Raw genomic sequence first — 21,797 nt, 5'->3', positions numbered from 1 at the left:
CCATCCCTGTGGTCGGGAGCCAGACCCTCCAGTGCTTCCGGAGCAGTAACAGGTGGCTCTGCGTGCTATATTGCGGGGGTCCCCAGCGGCGGGACCCCCGCGATCAGACATCTTATCCCCATTCTTTGGATAGGGGATAAGATTTCTAGGGGGGAGTGCCCCTTTAATCCACCATCCGCTGCTATCAGTCTTTGGTCCTCCTGTCCCAGTCTTCTTCCTACTTCCGTGTGGCTGGATGGTCCGGTGATAGGCTAAGCACAGCAGGGATGTGCACACATTAACAAGAAAGGGGGCTAGAGCCCCTACCCTTTTGACACTGGGCAGTGGGGCATCATTATGTGGGCATTAAAATAATTAATTATGAGAGGAGCCCCCCCAAAATGTCTGTGCACATCCCTGGAGCGCAGTGTCATGTAAGGAGCCAGGGCAGAAGGGAGAAGGCAGGGCCCAGGCTCCTTACATGACACTGCGCTCAGCCTATCACCGGCAGAGGTGGGACATTGCTGCAGCCGGCGATACACTAAGCACAGTGTGACAATCCAGTCACACGGAAATAGGAAGGAGACCGGGACAGAGGACTGAAGACCAATAGCGGTGCAACAGGGAAATGGCGGAAGTTGAGTTAATGTTTGTTTTGTTGCTTTTTGCAGCCCGGGAACAATAGGAGCTTAAAAAGTCCAGCCACAATACTCCTTTAAATGTTACTTAATAGGTAATAGTTCCATGGGAAAATGAAAGACACACAGGTACAATATGTGCCCATAGAAGTGTACTGTACTGCAGATCCATACAACACAGATCAATTAAACAGTTGTATGCATGAGACCTTAGGCTCAAATGTCTAGTTATACATATAGATCAATATGCTGTACTGCACTGGATACCAAGTACTTTCGTTTATTAAATACATAAAACACCACATTCTATTCGAACAACTTGCACGGCCTGGCCATTACTGCTTAGGCCCCTTTCACACTATAAAGTTGTTCCGTTAAAAGATCAGTTTCAAACGTCCATTAGAAAAGCCATGTTAAACGGCCGTTACACAATCCCATTCAAGTCTAAGGTATTTTTTTATTATCCGTTAGTAACTGTTATAGCCCGTCATGAACAACGGACATTAGTTGTGACGGAAGAAATAACTGCACATGCACTATTTTTTCTTCCGTCACAAGAAACAGGTAAATTAACGGCTGTTATTTTTAACATTGAAGTCTATGGCTGACGGATGTTAGCAAATACACCCGTTTATGTCCGTTACTATAATGTCTATTATTTTTACTGAGCATGCTCAGTAGAGCCTTCACACCCCTGAAGTCACATGGTGTAGTGCTCACACCCCCCTCTCACACCCCCTCTTTTCTTCTGGGACTGTACAGCAGGAGGCAGCACAGCCTAGAACTCCATCCGCCACCATCCGCCACCATCCGCCAAACAAATCCTTTGCCTCAAGGTGGGTACATTGATGGCTGCTATATGCAGTATGTTTTGTGTCTTTTTCTGTGTATTTGGGAACATGTGCTTTACTTTGTTCTCTTTTTTTTTTTTTTTTTTACTGTGCTTTGCCAGCAGTTTGTATTAGTGCATGAATGCTTTTGGTGGAGAAGTGTGCATGATCATTTTGGACCGTGTGGTGCCAGTCTGCAAAATTTTTCTGTCCGCCATGTGCTTGCCAGGTGCTTGCATTTTTGCAGGACACATGCATTTTTGCATGCAGTTTGTATGGGTGCATGAATGCTTTTGGTAGGGAAGTGTGCATGATCATTTTCGACCGTGTGGTGCCAGTCGGCGACATTTTTCTGTTCGCCATGTGCTTGCATTTTTGCAGGACACATGCATTTTTGCACGCAGTTTGTATGGGTGCATGAATACTTTTGGGTGGGAAGAGTGCATGATAATTTTCGACCGTGTGGTGCCAGTCTGCAACATTTTTCTGTCCGCCATGTGCTTGCATTTTTGCAGCACACATGCATTTTTGAACGCAGTTTGTATGGGAGCATGAATGCTTTGGCTTTTGTATCGCTGTAGCTTTTATTTGTCTTATTTTTTTAAAATAATTAAAGTGGAATATTTCTTTTTTTATAGACATAATGCCATAAAAATTTGAGAAATCAACTAATAAATTTGAGAAATCAACTAAAGAGGCAAAGAAGACCCCCAAAAAGTTGAGTTATCCTAATTTGAAATGAATTGTTATTACTTTTACATTCTTTAATTGCTATTATTTCTTAATAAAAAAATTTTTTTCAGAAGCTACCACCAATGGAATCTTCAAGCGATGTGGACCCTGGATTTCCTATTTATTCTCCAAGAACCAGTGTGAGTATTAGAATTTTTTAGGATAAAATTATTTATGTTTCCATATTTTATATAGATTTAATATTTTAGTATCATTATCATAATTGGTATTGAAGTGCACAGGAATTGTTTTCAATGTGTTACGTCACCCATTTTTTTTATTTTTTTTGCCATTTTATCAATAATTTTATTATTATTATTTTTTTCTAGACACACAGTATTCCTCCACACCACCACAAAAAAAATTAAAAAAAATCCTCCACACCACCACAAATCAAAAAGGTGATTTTAAAATTTTTAAAATGTTTGGAATTTTAAGAAATGTCAATTTCTTTGACAGTCAGAATATATTCCATCCCATGAGGAATCCGAGGAAAGTGTCCCGCATGTGTCGGCCCCCCCAGGACTCCCAGGATAGGCCTTCCAAAGAGCCTAAACCAGTATGTATTGCACAATTATATTGCTTTTTTTTCCCAAAATGTTGTATACCGTATTTTAAATATTTTAAATTTTTTTAAAATAGCGTCCAAGCCTCATCCAAAAAGAGGAAGACGAGGCCTTGTTGGTCGCGGCATAGGACGTGGTCATGTGAGTATTTAATATTAATATTAGTTTTTTAAGTGTACTTTTGAAGTCAGTTGCCCAGAGCAAGTAATGACATTGGGGGAGATTTATCAAAACCTGTCTAGAGGAAAAGTTGCCCAGTTGCCCATAGCAACCAATCAGATTGCTTGTTTCATTTTGCAGAGGCCTTGTTAAAAATGAAAGAAGTGAGCTGATTTGTTGCTATAGGCAACTGGACAACTCTTCGTCTGGACAGTTTTTGATAAATCTCCCCCATTGATTCTATATTTTTTGGCTTGTTTTTAAAGAGCCAATGTGACTGCTTGCATATTCAACTGAATACACCACAGTTTTTGCAAAACTATTAACAGAAGATTTCTAATTTCAGGGTGGCGCTTGGCATGGTCGGGCGAATATTGAAGGGGGGAAGGACGAGCCAGAGGTCATCATTGATGATAACCTCTTAATAGCTATGGTCCTGCCCTTAGGGATTCGTCTGACCCCAACCATGCCAAGTGCCAATACACCAAGGCTCTTTGAAATTAGATTTACAGCGCTATCTGTAATTCCAGGGAGGACCTTTCACCTGATGAAAAAAAATAATTATGTTTTTGTTTAATGTTTTTTGTTCATTTATTTTTTTTCATAAATAATTAATTTTTCCTTCTAGGCAACCTCATAAAACATCACTGGGGATCCATCAGGGAACGGCACATGCGGGACCTAAGGGAGGAGGAAGAGAGGCCAAGTGGATCGGGTGCCTCCACCAAGACCCCATACATTTACAGGTCACTCCTCGGGTTCCTCCAAAAATGCCATAACATGCAGAAATATGTCCAATTATATTTATTTATTATTTTAAAATATTTTTTATAAATAAACTAATATTTTTTTTTTCTCTTCCAGAACACATTCCAGTGTGAGGACACAAAGGCAGACCCTAGCTGTTGCACCACCCTCCCCCTCCCTGCCCCAGCCCCTGACACTGCTGATCAAGGGCAAAAACCTTCTCCCCTACCAGCTTAATTGTTTAGTCTTTAGAAGAGACGTTTAAGGGGGGATATGATAAACGTATATAAGTATATTAATGGCCCATACAAAAAATATGGAGAAAAACTGTTCCAGGTTAAACCCCCCCAAAGGACGAGGGGGCACTCCCTCCGTCTGGAGAAGAAAAAGTTTAGTCTCAAGGGGCGACACGCCTTCTTTACCGTGAGGACTGTGAATTTATGGAACAGTCTACCTCAGGAACTGGTCACAGCAGGAACAATTAACAGCTTTAAAACAGGATTAGATTACATTCATGGAACAAAATAACATTAATGCTTATGAAGAAATATAAAATCCCATCCCTTCCCCAATATCGCGCCACACCCCTACCCCTTAATTCCCTGGTTGAACTTGATGGACATATGTCTTTTTTCGACCGTACTAACTATGTAGCTTCCTCATCGTCCCCACCAAGTCGCCAGAGGATTGAAACATCCTTTGGAGATTTGGTCTGGCCGTTGAGGACTGGTAGGAGACAGTATGGGATCCTTGAAGATCTCATAAAGCTCACAAAGGAGAGCTTTATGAGATTGGATGATAGAGTGGAAGCCTTGAGAGAGGAGCTTTGTCAGTTATGGCAGGCGGGGGCAGGGCCGTCAACTGGTCCCCCTTCAGACTCTCTACTCCAGAACCTGGCTCCTATGATGGAGAAACTGCCCCTTGATAAGCAGTGTAGGGGGAGCAAGCAAAGTGTACCACCAATAATATATATACATGAGCACCTTGCTAGTAGTGTTGAGCGGCATAGGCCATATTCGAATTCGCGAATATTCGCGAATATATGGACGAATATTCGTCATATATTCGCGAATATTCGCATATTCGTAATATTCTCGTTTTATTTTCGCATATGCGAAAATAACATATGCGAAAATTAGCATATACAAAATTAGCACAAGCAAAAATTCGCAAATGCGAAAATTAGCATATGCTAATTTTCGCATAGGCGAAAATTCACACACCATTCTCACACAGTAGTATTAGAGCCTTCTTTACACCACACAAGCTGGAAGCAGAGAGGGATGATCACTGTGATATGTACTGTGGAAAAAAAAAACAAAAAAAAAACGAATATTCGTAATTACGAATATATAGCGCTATATTCGCGAATATTCGCGAATTTGCAAATATGCAATATTCACGAATAAAATTTGTATTGCGAATATTCGCGAGCAACACTACTTGCTAGCAGGTAGGGGGAGGTGGCAGATTGTACACCCCAGTGTGACTGACTCTGGGGCGTACAATCTACCCCGTTCCATATCCTGCAAGCAAAGTGTACACACAACATGCAAAATACATCAGCAGTTTCCTATCAAAAGTGAATTTAACAAAAAAAAATATACAAAAAGTCAAAAAGAATTCAGAACATACGATCCTGCCAAGACACTCTGACAGCTTCTATCAAGAAATACCATGCAAAATCATCTCGGAGACGTATGACGGCCTGGGTTGATCTCCTTAATGACGGTTGTAGTTCAGGCAGAGCTGCTTTCACTTCTTCAGGATTACTGGGGTTAGGTTCCTTGGTTAGGATGAAGTTGGGGAGAACAACAGCTGCCTCAATAACCTTATCAATAGTGTTGGGCGCGCACATTCGCAATGCGAATATTTATCGCGAATATCGCATATTCGCAAATCCGTGAATATAGTGCTAAATATTCTTTAGCACCATAGTGCTAAATATTCTTTCAATTTCGAATATTCCCATTTTTTTTCACAGTACACTTCACAGAGATCATCCCTCCCTGCTTCTACCTTGTGGTGTAAACAAGGCTCCAATACTAGTTACTGAGTCAGACTAGCGAGCGCCCGGAAATTTGCATATACGAATTTTCACGCATATTGATCCCTCCCTTCTTTTAGCTCTTTTATTACGCGATATTTCGCATGTGCAGGCACATTTTATGGTGAATGCGCATCCAAATTTTATGGCGCATAGTAAAAAAAAGGCCGCAAATATTGCGAATATGGGAATTTTGAGAATATATGAGGAATATTCGTCCATATATTTGCAAAATATTGCAAATTCGAATATGGCCTATGCCGCTCAACACTACTTATCAACCATGTCCGGGTGCAGTTGGATTGGCCGTATGACTATCCGCCAAAATTCCAAAGGCACACTTCACATAGCGTCTAGCACGAGTCTGTAGTTGAAAATCTGCTGGCGGTGGTGAGTCCTTGCCTGGAGTAAGGCTTCAACAAGTTGGCACATATCTGGAAGGCACATGACAGAGTTTTTGAACACACAGAGTTCTTCTATATGACCCGATGTCCACAGCGATGAATCTGTACTGCACATCCGCAACGGCCATAAGTATGGTGGAGAAGAACTTCTTGTAGTTGTAATACTCCTACCTCGTGTGCACCAAGACACCCACAATCCCCCTGAAGGCATAGGAGTTAGGTGGCAGGGGTGCCACCCTTCCTATCCCTGCTTTTGGTCATTCAGAAGCAGCGACCAATAGCAGATCGGGGGTGGGGGGGGGGTTAATTACGGTTCCCCTGCTATGCCCACCCACTGTAGCCTGGACAGAATGGGGGAACTGACAGTGACCGGTGCCAAAGGTCCACTTACCCATCGGCGGTGGCAGTGGGCGACGATCGGCAGGCAGCGATGACGTGCGACTGGCTCCCTGCTGCAGACTACGGAAGCCGGTGAGTTGCCTAGCAACATCTGGCGGACTATAGTTTGAGACCACTACACAGTGGTCTCTAAACTGTAGCCCTCCAGATGTTGCAAAGCTACAACTTCCAGCATGCCCAGACAGCTGTTTGGGCATGCTGAGATTTGTAGTTTTGCAAAAGCTGGAGGGTCACAGTTTTGAGATTACTGTGCAGTGATTTCTAAACTGTGGCCCTCTAGATATTGTAAAACTACAACTTCTAGCATGCCCACACTGCAGTTTGCTGTCTGGGGATGCTGGGATTTGTAGTTTTGCAACATCTGGAGGGCCACAGTTTGGAGATCATTGTGCAGTGGTCTCTAAACTGTGGCCCTCTAGATCTTGCAAAACTACAACTCCTAGCATGCCCACACAGCAGTTTGCTGTCTGGGCATGCTGGGATTTGTAGCTTTGCAACATCTGGAGGGCTACAGTTTGTGGATCACTGTGCAGTGGTCTCTAAACTGTAGCCCTCCAGATGTTGTAAAACTGCAAATGGCAGCATGCCCAAACAGCAAACAACTGTCTCAGCATGCTGGGAGTTGTAGTTGCGTACCTCCAGCTGTTGCATAACTACATCTCCCAGCATGCCCTTCGGCGATCAGTACATGCTGAGAGTTATAGTTTTGCAACAGCGTGAGGCACACTGGTTGGAAAATACTGAGTTAGGTAACAGAACCTAACTGAAGGTTTTCCAACCAGTGTGCCTCCAGTTGTTGCAAAAGTACAACTCCCAGAATGCATAGTCTGTCAGTACATGCTGGGAGTTGTAGTTTTGAAACAGCTGAGTACAGGTGTAGTATACAGGGTACATTCACATGGGTGGGTGTACAGTGAGTTTCCTGCTTCAAGTTTGAGCTGCGGCAAATTTTTCACCACAGAGCAAACTCTTAGCGGGAAATTAACCGTAAACCCCCATCCATGGGAATGTACCCTAAAAACACTACACTACACTTATACATGAAGGGTAAAACACTGCATATACACCCCCTTACACTGCCCCCCCCCCCCCCAATAAAAATGAAAAACGTGTTGTATGGCAGTGTTTCCAAAACAGAGCTACCATCTGTTGCAAAACAACAACTACCAGCATATCCGGACAGACACTGACTGTCCAGGCATGCTGGGAGTTTAGCAACAGCTTGAGGCACCCTGTTTGGGAATCACTGGCGTAGAATATCCCTATGTCCACCCCTATGCAATCCCTAATTTAATCCTCAAATGCGCATGATGCTCTCTCACTTCAGAGCCCCAGTCGTATTTCAAGGAAACAGTTTAGGGCCACATATGGGGTATTTCCGTACTCGGGAGAAATTGCACTACAAATTTTGGGGGGCTTTTTCTCCTTTTACCCCTAATGAAAAGGAAAAGTTGGGGGCTACACCAGCCTGTTAGTATAAAAAAATAAAACATTTTACACTAACATGCTGGTATTGCCCCATACTGTTTATTTTCACGAGCGGTAAAAGGAAAAAAAGACCTCCAAAATTTGTAACGCAATTTCTCCTGAGTACGGAAATACCCCATATGTGGGCGTAAAATGCTCTGCAGACGCACAACAAGGCTCAGGAGTGAGAGCGCACTATGTACATTTGAGGCCTAAATTGGTGATTTGCACAGGGGTGGCTGATTTTACAGCAGTTCTGACATAAACGCAAAAAAAGAAATACCCACATGTGACCCCCTTTTGGAAACTACACCCCTCACGGAATGTTAAAAGGGGTATAGTGAGCCTTAACACACCACAGGTGTTTGAGGAACATTCATTACAGTTGGATGAAAAAAAAATTCCACTAAAATGCTTGTATTACCCTAAAGTTTTCATTTTCACAAGGGAACATAGGAAAAAAGCCCCCCAAAATTTGTAACCCCATTTCTTTTGAGTAAAAACATACCCCATATGTGGATGTAAAGTGCTCTGCGGGTGCACTACAATGCTCAGAAGAGAAGGAGCGCCATTGGGTTTTTGGAGAGAAAATATGTCTGGAATTGAAGGCCACATGAAGGCCACATGAAGCCCCCATAGTGCCAGAACAATGGGACCCCATTTTGGAAACTAAACCCCTCGTGTAATGTAATAAGGGGTACAGTGAGCATTTATGCCCCACAGGTGTCTGACAAATTTTTGGAACAGTGGTCCGTGAAAATGAAAAATCTAATTTTTCATTTGGTCACATGTGGGGGGGGGGTCCACTGTTCTGGCATAACGGGGGGCTTTGTAAATGCACATGGCCCCTGACTACCATTCCAAACAAATTCCCTCTCCAAAAGCTCAATGGTGCTCCTTCTCTTCTGAGCATTGGGGTATGGAGTATTTCCTTACTCAGAAGGAATTGTGTTACAAATTTTGGGGGTCATTTTCTCCTACTACCCCTTTTAAAAATTTAAAATTTGGGGAAAAAACAGCATTTTTGTGAAAAAAAATTAGTTTTTCATTTACACATCCAACTTTAACAAAAAGTCGTCAAACACTCACCCCTTGTTACATTCCTTGAGGAGTGAAATTTCCAATAGTATGCCATGTGCTTTTTTTTTTTTTTTTTTTTTTTTTTTTTTTTTGCTGTTCTGGCACCATAGGGGCTTCCTAAATGCAACATGCCCCCCCCCCCCCCCCAAAAAAAAAAAAAAAAAACATTTCAGCAAAATTTGCTTTCCAAAAGCCAAATGTGACTCTTCCTCTTCTGAGCATTGTAGTTCGCCCACAGAGCATTTTATGTCCTAACATGGGGTGTTTCCATGTGGGCATTTTCTCATGTCATGTGGGTTTTTCTGCTGTTCTGGCACCATAGGGGCTTCCTAAATGCGACATGCCCCCCAAAAACCATTTCAGCATTTCAGCAAAATTCACTCTCCAAAATCCCGTTGTTGTTTCTTCCCTTCTGAGCCCTCTACTGCGCCCGCCAAACACTTGACATACACATATGAGGTATTTCCTTACTCGAGAGAAATTGGGTTACACATTTTGCGGGGCTTTTTCTCCTATTACCCCTTGTAAAAATTCAAACACTTGGTCTACAAGAACATGTGAATGTAAAAAATGAAGATTTTGAATTTTCTCCTTCACATTGCTGGTATTCCTGTGAAACACCTAAAGGGTTAACACACTCACTGAATGTCATTTTGAATGCTTTGAGGGGTGCAGTTTTTATAATGGGGTCATTTGTGGGGTATTTTAAATACGAAGGCACTTCAAATCCACTTCAAAACTGAACTGATCCCTGAAAAATTCAGATTTAGAAAATTTTGTGAAAAATTGGAAAATTGCTTCTGAACTTTGAAGCCCTCTGATGTTTTCCAAAAGTAAAAGCATGTCAACTTTATGATGCAAAAATAAAGTAGACATATTTACATGTGAATCAATATAAAATGTATTTTGAATGTCGATTTTCCTTACAAGCAGCGAGCTTTAAAGTTAAAAAAAATTCAAAATGTTCAATTTTTTCATCAAATTTTGGAATTTTTCACCAGAAAATGATGCAAATATCTACAAAAATGTATCACTAACATAAAGTACAATATGTCACACAAAAACTGTCTCGGAATCAGAATGAAAAGTAAAAGCATCCCAGAGTTAGCAATGCTTAAAGTGACAGTGGTCAGATGTGCAAAAAAACACTCTGGTCCTTAAGGTGAAAATGGGCTTAGTAAGGGGTTAAAGCAGTAGCTTGAAATATAGCTAGGGACTCTAAAGAAAATAAAAAATGGATTTACCTAAATAAGTGTAACTTTCCTTGGCAAGGTGGAAATTGCAGGAATTTTTCCCCCATATGATGAATGTTGTAGCAAGACAATAGGTGTTATTCCTGAATAATACAAATAGATTAGAAATTCCATTCCCTTTCATCCTGCAGTAATTTGTGGATTTATCATTGTGCAATGATCATTGTGCTAAGAGTTGTGCTGCTTCATACACTGAGATGTTTGGCCTTTGACTTCTTTCTCTCTGTAGACTTTTGTTAGCATTGTACAGTACTTAACCTATTGATGGAATACTGCAAGAAACTGTACAGTCGTGCAAGGAAAATAGATGCCCCAAGGTACATTTTTTATATCTAAATATAAAAATATATTACTATATTTTTGAATAATTTTAGGATATATTTTCTTTCTTTGAAGCATTATATATTAATGTCAATTTTGATTTAATTATTGCATAGGCGGGAAAGCACCTTCAAAGGTAATTGCACCTCAAATATGTAATTCTCTCTTATTTTGTTAATATGTTCATGGGGTACCTGAGGTCCTCATTTACATTCATGAGATGCACAATGCTCACACAGCAATTATTCAGCAGTAACAGCTTTTTCATCTGCGGTGTTAATAGAAATGACTAAGGCTTTGCCAAAAATAATAAGTGTGTTACCAGCACTACTAAATAGATGTCTCTCATTGACATTAAAAAGGTAGTCCTATCAGGCCCCAAAGTTTGGTCCAAGTTTCACAACAAAATTCAGATTCATTAGAAGTTTGCTTTGACCCTGCTTTTTCACACCACTTCAGAGGAAAGTGGTGGTGCTGTTTGCATTGCCGCTTCCACTCATTCAGCACTACATTCACTGGGTTGGGTGCTTTGCACTTGGCCCAGCAGCTCATTGTACAGGAGCCCTTTTGGCAGGAGTCTCTACTCCTGTACATACGTTTCATGCAGGGCAATCAAACAGTAAAAAAAACTAAAGCTCCAGACTGTTGCCTAAATAACACTACCCAATCAAAAAATGAGGCAGTGTGGCATCAAGTGCAGCTATTTTGCCATAGGTTCAGGTACCAGGTATGGAATCAAAGGTGCAAGCTTCTAATGCCCAAGCAGCTATATTTATTTGTACATGCTTAAATAGGATTTTCACCATGTATGTCAGCCACACTGTGCCCTGAGGCAATACTCTATGACAGTTACCTGTATTAATGCATATGTATCTCAACACACATATGACCAGACTACCACTGTTGTATCCTTACAAGCACATGATTGTCTCATAATATCTATTGCTCATTGGCTTTATGTAAGGTAAATTTGCAGCAATCCCTTACTTCATTTTGTGCTGGGCAACAGTCCCATAAGGTTACATTCCTTTTCCTGTCCCCACCAGATGGACAGTGATTTTTAGTGAGACGGAGAGGCTTTTCCCCCATTTTGTATTTACATAGGGTCAAGCTAGGTTAGAATCCGAGGTAGGTTCCGGAGCAGGGACACCCTTTTCAGGGCGTACACTCTGCCTAGGAATAGGTTAGAAAACAGGGACTATCTGGTAGGGTGATACAGGTAGGGGTCACTACCACCTTGGGCCCTCCCCTTCCCACAGGTACTTTCCCCTACCTACCCCTCTCCTATAACCCACATCTTCCCTTTAGTTAGTGTGGTGTCCCGGTACCATTTGGTATACTGTACCTTGTGTGGTGGTCCCCAAAGTCAGAGTTCCTAGTAAGGGATGGGGTCTGCCTGCTGAGTAAGTCCCCAGTCGCCTCTTTACCTTCAAATTTGATGTGTTCTATGTATAAAATGTTTATAAATGTTTATTACCTTGATGCGGTCACAGGACCTTCGGTCATGTGGTTCATGTTGATTCCTCTATGGTATGTTGGAGGACCTTTGGAGGTCCTTGGGTCACATGTTTACCCATAACTCTTTGTACAGAAGATTGACAGTTGTTATGGACCAGTGAGCTTAAGTCCAGCCCCTGCCCATATAAGCGAGCTGTAGCCAATGATTGCTCTCTTGGGTTTCTGCTCTCGTGGATGCCGGACTATCAGGATGGATCTGCGCAACTTACAAAGACAATCTAGGCCAGAAGCCTGCCGGCCTCAGCCTGGAACTAAACCGTGAGTTAAAATCTCAATCCCCGCTAAAGCTAGCGTGATTACTGGACTGAATCTAAACCCCTAAATCCAGTGGATCAGTGCAACAATTACCTTCCTAAGCTCAATAGACTCACGAGGTCCCAACCACTTGTCAAGCTCTAATAGACTTTGTTATATGGACTGTTCCTGTTCATTATTGCATAAAATCTTCAGTAAAAGTTCCGACAAGTTTGTGCAAATCTCGGTTGTGGACAATCAATTATTTCCTATCTCCCTATCGCTCTTGGGACGGGTGGCGGTAGGACAAGCATACAGAGAATAGCCCTCACCCTGGTGTCACGAATAGAAAGGGTTAAGCAAGCACCCTTTAGTAACCGCACAGCTACACCCCATATACCCTACAACCCCAGGCTACCACATTAGATATTGGCATTACCTATACCTATCTATTTTTTGCATCAGTGGTCCTGGTTGGGAGATGTTTTGTTTAGTTTTGCCCCATTTGTGGGTTGTTTTATCTTGATAATTGTTAACAGCTCCACCATTATTAATATCCCCAGATAGTGTTTTTGTATTTTGTACTATGGTATGTTTTTAGGTAATTCAATGATATTCTTTTGGTGTAGGACACTGTATGGTGTACAGCTATAATTGGTTTAGCGAATTCTGCTCAACCAATAAGTACAATGGCTATCTTACACAGGAAGAAATCTACAGAGCAACAAAACAAATGGATTTTGGTGGTTTCAGAACTGGAGCAGGAAGGTAAGCAATGCTATATGCTTATGCAGCTTGTTTATCTATTTATCTGACATTGGAATAATTTTTTTTAATAATTCATAAAAGCAATATATTTGTGATAGCCTGGGGGGTGTAGGGTATTGGGAGTGTAGCTGTGCGGTTATTAAAGGGTGTTTGTTAACCATTGCTATTTGTGTTGCCAGGGTGAGGGCTCCTCAATAACGCTTTTCCTACCGCCACCCTTCCCAAGAGCGATAGGGAGGTAGATAATAAGAATAGATTGTCCACAACCGGAGAGTTTCTGAAACAGTATTAACTTTTACTGCAGGTTTTCTGCAAGCTTCAATAACATAACAGTCTCTCAGCATAACAACGGCTTTCCTTGGAGATTGACAAAGATTGGGACTTTAGCATTTAGAGTCTTTTAGTACTATGCGTTGCTCCACTGGATTTAGGGGTTTAGTTCGGTCCACTAGTCACGCTAGTATTAGCGGGGATTTATATTTGAACTCACGGTTTTGGTTCAGCTGAGGCCGGCAGGTTTTTGAGGCCTAGCGTGTCTTTGAAAGTTTCGTAGCACCGTCCTGTTAGTCCGGCATCCACAAGAGCAGCAACCCAAGAGAGCGATAATTGGGGCTGGACTAATGCTAATTGGTCCATACTGATGTCAATCACCATTACAAAGATTTGTGGGTAACACGTGACCCAAGGACCTCCAAAGGTCCTCCAACATACCATAGAGGTTATTAGCATGGTCACATGACCGAAGGTCCTGCGACGCTGAACAAGGTAAGTACTATACATTACTATAAGATATATACTATTATTAAATATATACATATATATTATTATTAGAGATAGACTTGAGGAGAGGCAACTAGAGGCTGTCCCACCTGAGGAACCCTACCTGAACGCAGTTACTCTGACTTTGGGGACCTCTACACTAGGTACGGTATGCAATACGGTACCGGGACACCACATATTCACAACATGAACAGACAAGAAAAAATACAGACAAGAAAAAATACATTACAGTCTCACTAAAGAAAGGACAAGAGGTAATAGTGGGAGGTCCTAAATAAAAGTATATAGCGTGCAAATCCATACACAAATCAAGTGTCACAGGTCAAAGTTTGCCATGTCACACTTCAGGAATCGTGCTGCATCACAGTGAATAAGGTCAGTAATATGTGATCATGGACAAACAGTTACAAGTAATTAGATCTAATTCCAGATGGGTTTCTTGCCTTATATCCTGGTAATCTCTGTAACCAGGCATAGGAAGCTCATGGCAGCTGATGTAACAATCTGAAATAAGTATCTAGGATAAAATACCCTGGTAACTCCTTAAAGGGATACTCCACCCTAGATATTTTATCCCCTATCTCTCCTGCAGCACCCCATGTAATCTTCTGCACCCCATGTCATCTGCTACTCCGTGCCTGCTGATGACGGACGATACAGGGGCCAGAGTATCATGACATCATGACCCCGCCCCCTCATGACATCACACCCTGCCCCCTCAATAAAAGTCTATGGGATGGGGTGTGACAGCCGTCACTCCCCCTCCAATTGAGTTGCATTGAGGGGACATCACAAGAGGGTGGGGTAGGGCATAAGATGTCTGGGGCGGAGTACCCCTTTAAGGTCACAGGGCATAAATGTACATGCTGTTCCTGCTCTCGATCTTTGACCTCACTTTATAACCAGTTGTTGCTGATAGCAACCGGGACTCATGGCTAATGCCGGATATCACCATTTAGGGTGATGTCCAGCATAAAAAATGTCCATATCAGCTTATAGGACGGGTCCCTACCTGCCTCCGGTTTGTCCAATCAGGGCTCCAATAGTGCAGGCAGCCTCAGCAGCCAGCCTGTAGGAATGGAGCGCTGATAACACTGACATGGCACAGCATTGTTTACTGTATGCAATAGAGATGAGCGTATTTTTGAAATTTCTGAAAAAAACTTGGTTTGGTCCAAAATTATTTGCGGTGAATCCCTATTAAAACAGCTATATCTGGGCTATAGAGAGCTTGCTGTAACACGCATAAGGAGTGTGTTGTGTTGTGAAATAATACTGTTATTCACTATGACATGACATGCAGATTGCAGGCATCACTATTAGAATCACTGTCCCAGAGTGGCACAATGACAGAGCCTGAATGTGGCATTAGTAAATGGAGAAAATATAGTGGCTGAATGACACAGCGTGGAGGTGGCGGCAGCATGAGGAGACCATATAGGGGCTGAATGACACAGCTTAGAGTTGGCGGCAGCAAGAGGAGACCATAGAGTAGCTGAATAACACAGCCTGGAGATGGCAGCAGCGTGTGGAGACATATAGTGGCTGAATGGCACAGACAGGAGTTGGCGGCAGCAAGAGGAGACCATATAGTGGCCGAAGGACACCGCTTGGAGGTGGCGGCAGCATAAGGAGACCATATGGTGGCAGTATAACACAGCCTAGAGCTGGCATCAGCATAATGAGAAAATATGGTGGCAGAATGAGACAGCCTGAAGCTGGCATCAGCATGAGGACAACATATGATGGCAGAATGAGACAGCCTGGAGCTGGCATCAGCATGAGCAGAACATATGGTGGCAGTGTGAGACAGCCTGGAGCTGGCATCAGCATGAGGAGAACATATGGTGGCAGTATGAGACAGCCTGGAGCTGGCATCAGTATGAGGAGAACATATGGTGGCAGTATGAGACAGCCTGGAGCTGGCATCAGCATGAGGAGAACATATGGTGGCAGAATGAAACAGCCTGGAGCTGGCATCAGCAGCATCAGGAGTCCTGAAAGTGACCCGGTGACAGAGTGGGGCTGTGGGTAGTAGTACCCGGTGATGAAGGCGGGTAAAAAAAGAAGAACTTGGCATCAGATGTGTGGCATTAGGCAGGTGGCAGTATCAGAATAGCAGCTGAGGCAGGTAGGCAGAAGAAAACGGTCTCCTTTGTAAAAGTATTAGAATGCACAAGTATTGAGGAGATGCATTACGTAAAACTTAACTTTTAATAATATTATTAGGATAAAATATATGTACTCCAAATTCTTTTTTTATTTAACAAAAGGAAAGGTGTGCAAAAAACACCATTTGCCACCTACACCACCAAGTATTGATGTGATGCAAAGACCCCTAAAAGGTGGAACACACAAGAACCTCTCCCTATTTCCACCTACAAACACTGCCATTTCCCAGGGTTTTTAGGTGGAAATAGGGATTGGTTCCTGTGTGGAGCTGCCCTTTTTAAGTAACACTTTCCTTGAAAAGGTGGAAGGGAACAATGTATTGCCCATTGTAGAAGGTGGGGGTAAAAACTTCCCCTCTAAGGCCCTACTCTCGCCCAATGAATTCCTTTCTTGGCAAGTATTAAAAGGTGCTGTAAAAAACTTGCCCTATTTCCACCTAAAAACTCTGGGAAATGGCAGTGTTTGTAGGTGGAAATAGGGAGAGGTTCCTGTGTGGGGCCGCCCTTTTTAGGGCGAGTAGCGCTTGCCAAGAAGGAAATTAATAATGCGAGAGTAGGGCCTTACAGGAGAAGTTTTTACCCCCACCGGTAACAACGAACCATGCTTTGTTCCCTTCCACCTTTTAGAGGTCTTTGCATCACATCAATACTTGGTGGTGTAGGTGGCACAAGGTGTTTTTTGCACACCTTTCCTTTCCTTACATATAAAAAAAATTGTGGTTCATATATTTTATCCTAAGAATAGTGAAGTTTTAGCGAATACATATCCTCAATACTTATTTGTGGTCTGATGAGGAAAAATTTCTGTAACTGGGGAGGAGCTCCTTAAATATGTTTGGCACTATCCATATTTGTGAAGTGTTGGTGTGGTACCATGTTCAATCTACTCTGGCTGATCCATGCCTGATTCATCTTCACAAAGGTCAGTCTCTCCACATTTTTCATGGACAGATGAGTTCTCCTTGGGGTGACTATGGCCCCCGCCGCACTAAACACTCTCTCTGCTGGCACACTACTGGCCAGCCAGGACAGCTTTTCCATGGCAAACTCTGCTAATTGTGGCCACAAATCAAGTTTGGCTGCCTAGAAGTCCAGCGAATCTTCAAGGTGTGTTGATGTCAAGGTATGCCACCACCTGCTGGTTCAGTTCCTGCTCCAGGTCTACCTGCTGATGATGAGTTGCTTCACTATGCAGGTGAAGAAAGCTACTCATCAGCGACTGTAGACTCAGGTTGCTGATGGGGCTGGTACTGCTCCTGCCACCACACCCCTCCCCGGCAGCCATGGCAGTGGTAGGTGATTGCAGAGGGCCCCCTGAGTCAGACCTGCGAGAGGATGGAGGATGGCGCAGATAGGCATCGGTCAACTGACTACGTAGGATGTCTCTGAGGTAGGTCAGTTTGTTCTCCCTCTCAGTGGATGTAAAAAAGGCCCCTATTTTGTGCCAGAAGCGAGGGTCCAATAAGGTGGGGAGTCAAAAGTCATCCTGCTGCCGAATGGTGACAATTCGGCGGTCACTACGCAAGCAAGTGAGCATGCATCGTGCCATTTGTGCAAGTTATTCAGAGGGACGCCCTGCCTCCATCTCCACTGCATACTGCCACGGTGTGTCTGGGTCCTCTGTCTCGTCTTCCTCATAAACCTCTAGCTCATCTGGCTGCTCCTGCTCCTCCTCTCCTGTTAGATGACTAGAAAAACCGCCATTTTGGTGAAACCTAAACTGTGCTCCACTGTGCCCCTCCTCCTTTTCCTCCTATAGTTCAGCCCCCACAGGGCTCATGTGGCCGTGGGATGTAGGAGCCACGTCTCCATTGCCCTGACCAGCCATCGTTTCCAACAGGTGTTGTAGTAAATGAAGGATCATCCCGTAATCCTGGCGAATGACTAATAATGAGGCTTCCTCAAAGGGCCTGAGCAAAAGGCAGGTGTCACGTATGAGCTGCCACTGGTTCACATTGAAGTTACACAGGGGAGTCCCTCTATCCACCTGGATCATCAAGAAATCGGTGATGGCTTTTCTCTGTTCGTACAGTCGGTCCAACATATGGAGGTTGGAGTTCCAACATGTAGAAATGTCGCAAATCAGACTATTTTCGGGGATACTGTTCTGACGCTGCAGCTCAAGGAAGGTGTGCTTAGCGGTGTACGAGTGGCTGTAGTGCATGCAAAGTTTCCTTCCCATTGTTAGGATGTCTTGCAGACAGGGCCGCCTTCAGGGGAATACAGCCAGTACCTCATTAAGGGGCCCGAGCTCCTAGGAGGCCTGGGCCCCAGCTGCACCCCCCTATAGCAGCCAGCAGCCCCAGCACAAAAGCAGGAGAAAACGATGCAATTTGGGGATTAGTGGGAGGTAAATAGGCACCATCTCATGCAACAGCTGGAGGCACCCTGGTTGAGAGACAATGATGTAGTGTTTATTCACCTCCTTCTCATTGTTTCTTAACCAGGAAACCTCCAGCTGTTGCAAAACTACAACTTCCAGCATGGCTTTGGCTATTTGGGTATGCAGGGATTTGCAGTTCTGCAACAGCTGGAGGCATCGTATTTGGGAAACACTTTATATATCTATCTTTTTATTTACTTAGGGCCCTGTGATAAAGTGTCAGGGAAAGGGTGCATTTTCTTGACCGACTCTGAAGGAACCCTCATCTGGGGCCTAAGTAATCAGGCAGCAGACAGGACAGGTCTTCAAAAGGAAGAGGCTCAGCGTGATCTGGGCTCTCCCTGGGAAACAGCATGTCGCTGTAGGGGGAGACACTCGGGCCCTGTTGAGGAAGCACACAGCTGGAGCTGTGAGTGGCCCAAGTGACAGCGTGAACTGTGAGTAAAAGAGGTTGCAGGGGCACATGTTTTATGCTGGCTGAGGGTAGCTCACCAGTTAGTAGTCAGGGACTTTGGTTTATGTTTTGTTTTACCTGCAACCTGTGTAAATAAAGCAGGCGAGGTGCCAGACTAGTATGCTGAATGGTTGTTATTGCGAGGAAACGTGTCCCATGGCAAGTGAGCTGGACGATCCCAGAGCTAATCCCAAGGAGGAATCCTTACAGGCCCATACTCACTAGATGCCAGGACTGGATGTGGGCTGTACAGTATCTATCTATCTATCTCATATCTATCTATCTATCTAAAAAAAATAAAAAAAAATATCTATATCTATCTATCTATGTAGGAACAAATGGTAGAAGCAGCACAACCTTTTCAGTAAATGAAGGTAGCGGGTGCCCATGGAAAGTGACTTGGTCCCATTCGCAGACCAAGTATAGACATTAAAGATCCCAAACAAAGAATTCCAGCGGCACAAGTATTAAAACAAATACAGTGTTTATTGACCCATGGTCAGCAGTGGATGCAACGTTTCAACGGCCTCTCGCCGTCTTTCTCAAGCATAGACTAGTGCTCAACAGTGTTACATTTTATCAAGTGTATCATTTATCATGATTACAAAAATCCAATAAAACAAGTACATCAAAATGTAGATATAAACACAATAAAACAACTGTGCAATACAGTCAATTATAGTGTATCATGGTACAACATCTATATTTCACATAAATAAAGTGCATTATTTAAGTGCTCCAGGTGTGAGGGTTAAAAACAATTTGGAAGCAGTAATGAGGGGGAGTGGAAAAACATACTTTCCCAGCACCCTATTTATGTGAAATATAGATGTTGTACCATCATACACTATGATTGACTTTTTGCACTATTGGTCACCGTATTTGCACTTTTCTATGATGTTTTATTGTGTTTATATCTACATTTTGATGTAATTGTTTTATTGGATTTTTGTAATCATGATGAATTGTACACCTGATAAAATGTAACACTGTTGAGCACTAGTCTATGCTTGAGAAAAACGTCGAGAGGCCGTTGAAACGTTGCATCAACTGCTGACCATGGGTCAATAAACACTGCATTTGCTTTATACCTGGAGTGCTGCTGGAATTATTTTGTTTGGGATCTTGGATATCTATCTATCTCCTATCTATCTCATATCTATCTATCTATATATCTATTTATCTATCTATCAATCTTATCTATCATGTATTTATCTATCTATTTATCTCATATCTATCAATCTATACATCACATATCTGTCTATCTATCTCATATCTATCGATCTCATATCTATCGATCTATCTTATCTATCTATCTAGATAAGTATATAGATATAAGGTGATTTGGATGTTCCAGATCCTGAAATGCCTGCTGATCTATTCACACAGAGGCATATTCATAGTGTAGGGTCTGTCCCAATGAGATCACCTTACCGTGGTGGGACGGTCTAAGCTATTTAGCCACCAAATTGCAAGCTGAGTATCTCACTATTTCATTAATGCACCATAGCTGAATAGATTCTCATGTTGTATCTATATACTCATGTTTTATCTATATATTTGTGCTAGCAGTGTGCTGCTGTATTCTCCTGTTGCTGTATATTTAGCCCAGCAGCCTGCACCTATAAGCCAGGTCCGTATAATAGTTTGGAATCAATAGTGCTGGCCAACTTATTCTTTGTTTGTATTACACATATGGGGGAGTGGCTACCTCCATGTTGGTTCTTGCACCCCACCCACTTCTATCAGGTGTATATAAGGTGATTTGGATGTTCCAGATCCTGCAATGCCTGCTGATCTATTCACACAGAGGCATATTCATAGTGTAGGGTCCGTTCCAATGAGATCATCTTACCGTGGTGGGACGGTCCAAGCTATTTGGCCGCCAAATTGCAAGCTAAGTATCTCACTATTTCATTACTGCACCATAGCTGAATAGCTTCTCATGTTGTGTCTATATACTCATGTTTTATCTATATCTTTGTGCTAGCAGTGTTCTGCTGTATTCTCCTGTTGCTGTTTCTTATCTATCTATCTATCGATCTATCAAGGATAAGTTGGCCAGCACATAGTGATACCAAACTAATGCATGAACCCTACATACAGGTGCATGCTGCTAGGCTAAATATACATAAACAGTAGAATTCAGCAGCACACTGCTAGCACAAAGATACAGATAAAACATGAAATGCTATATTGCTACAATGCAAAAAATGAAAGAATTGAGGTGCTTTGCTCACCATTTGGCCAAATAGTTTGGAGCATCGCACCGCGATAAGGTGGCCTCATTGGGACGGACCCTACACTATGAATGTCCCTCTGTGCAATTAGTTACCAGGCTTGTAAGGTCTGGAACATCCAGCACCTTGTAAGTGTTCCAGACATTACAAGCCTGGTAACTGATTGCACAGAGGCACATTCACAGTGTAGGGCCTGTCCCAATGAGGTCACCTTATCGTGGTGGGATGGTCCAAACTATTTGGCCAAATGGTGAGCAAAGAACTTACATTTTTTAATTTTTTGCATTGTAGCAATATAGCATTTCATGTTTAACTGTATCTTTGTGCTAGCAATGTGCTGCTGTATTCTCCTGTTTATCTATCTATCTATCTATCTATCTATCTATCATCTATCTATCTATCATATATATCTCATATCTATCTATCTATCTATCTATCTATATCTATCTAACTCACATCTATCCATCAATTTCATAGCTATCTAGCTGCCATCTCTTTACCCCAGGTCTCCCCCCAGGTCGATAGTTGCTTAACTTCTTGGGGAAAAATACAAAAATGTCAATACAAAATTAAATTTTTTTGCCTTTTCTAACTTTGAAGCTCTCTGCTTGTAAGGAAAATAGACAT

The sequence above is a fragment of the Hyla sarda genome, chromosome 5 (genome assembly GCF_029499605.1).
Source record: "Hyla sarda isolate aHylSar1 chromosome 5, aHylSar1.hap1, whole genome shotgun sequence".
Lineage (NCBI taxonomy): Eukaryota > Metazoa > Chordata > Amphibia > Anura > Hylidae > Hyla > Hyla sarda.
Note: the sequence above shows the minus strand (reverse complement) of the source record.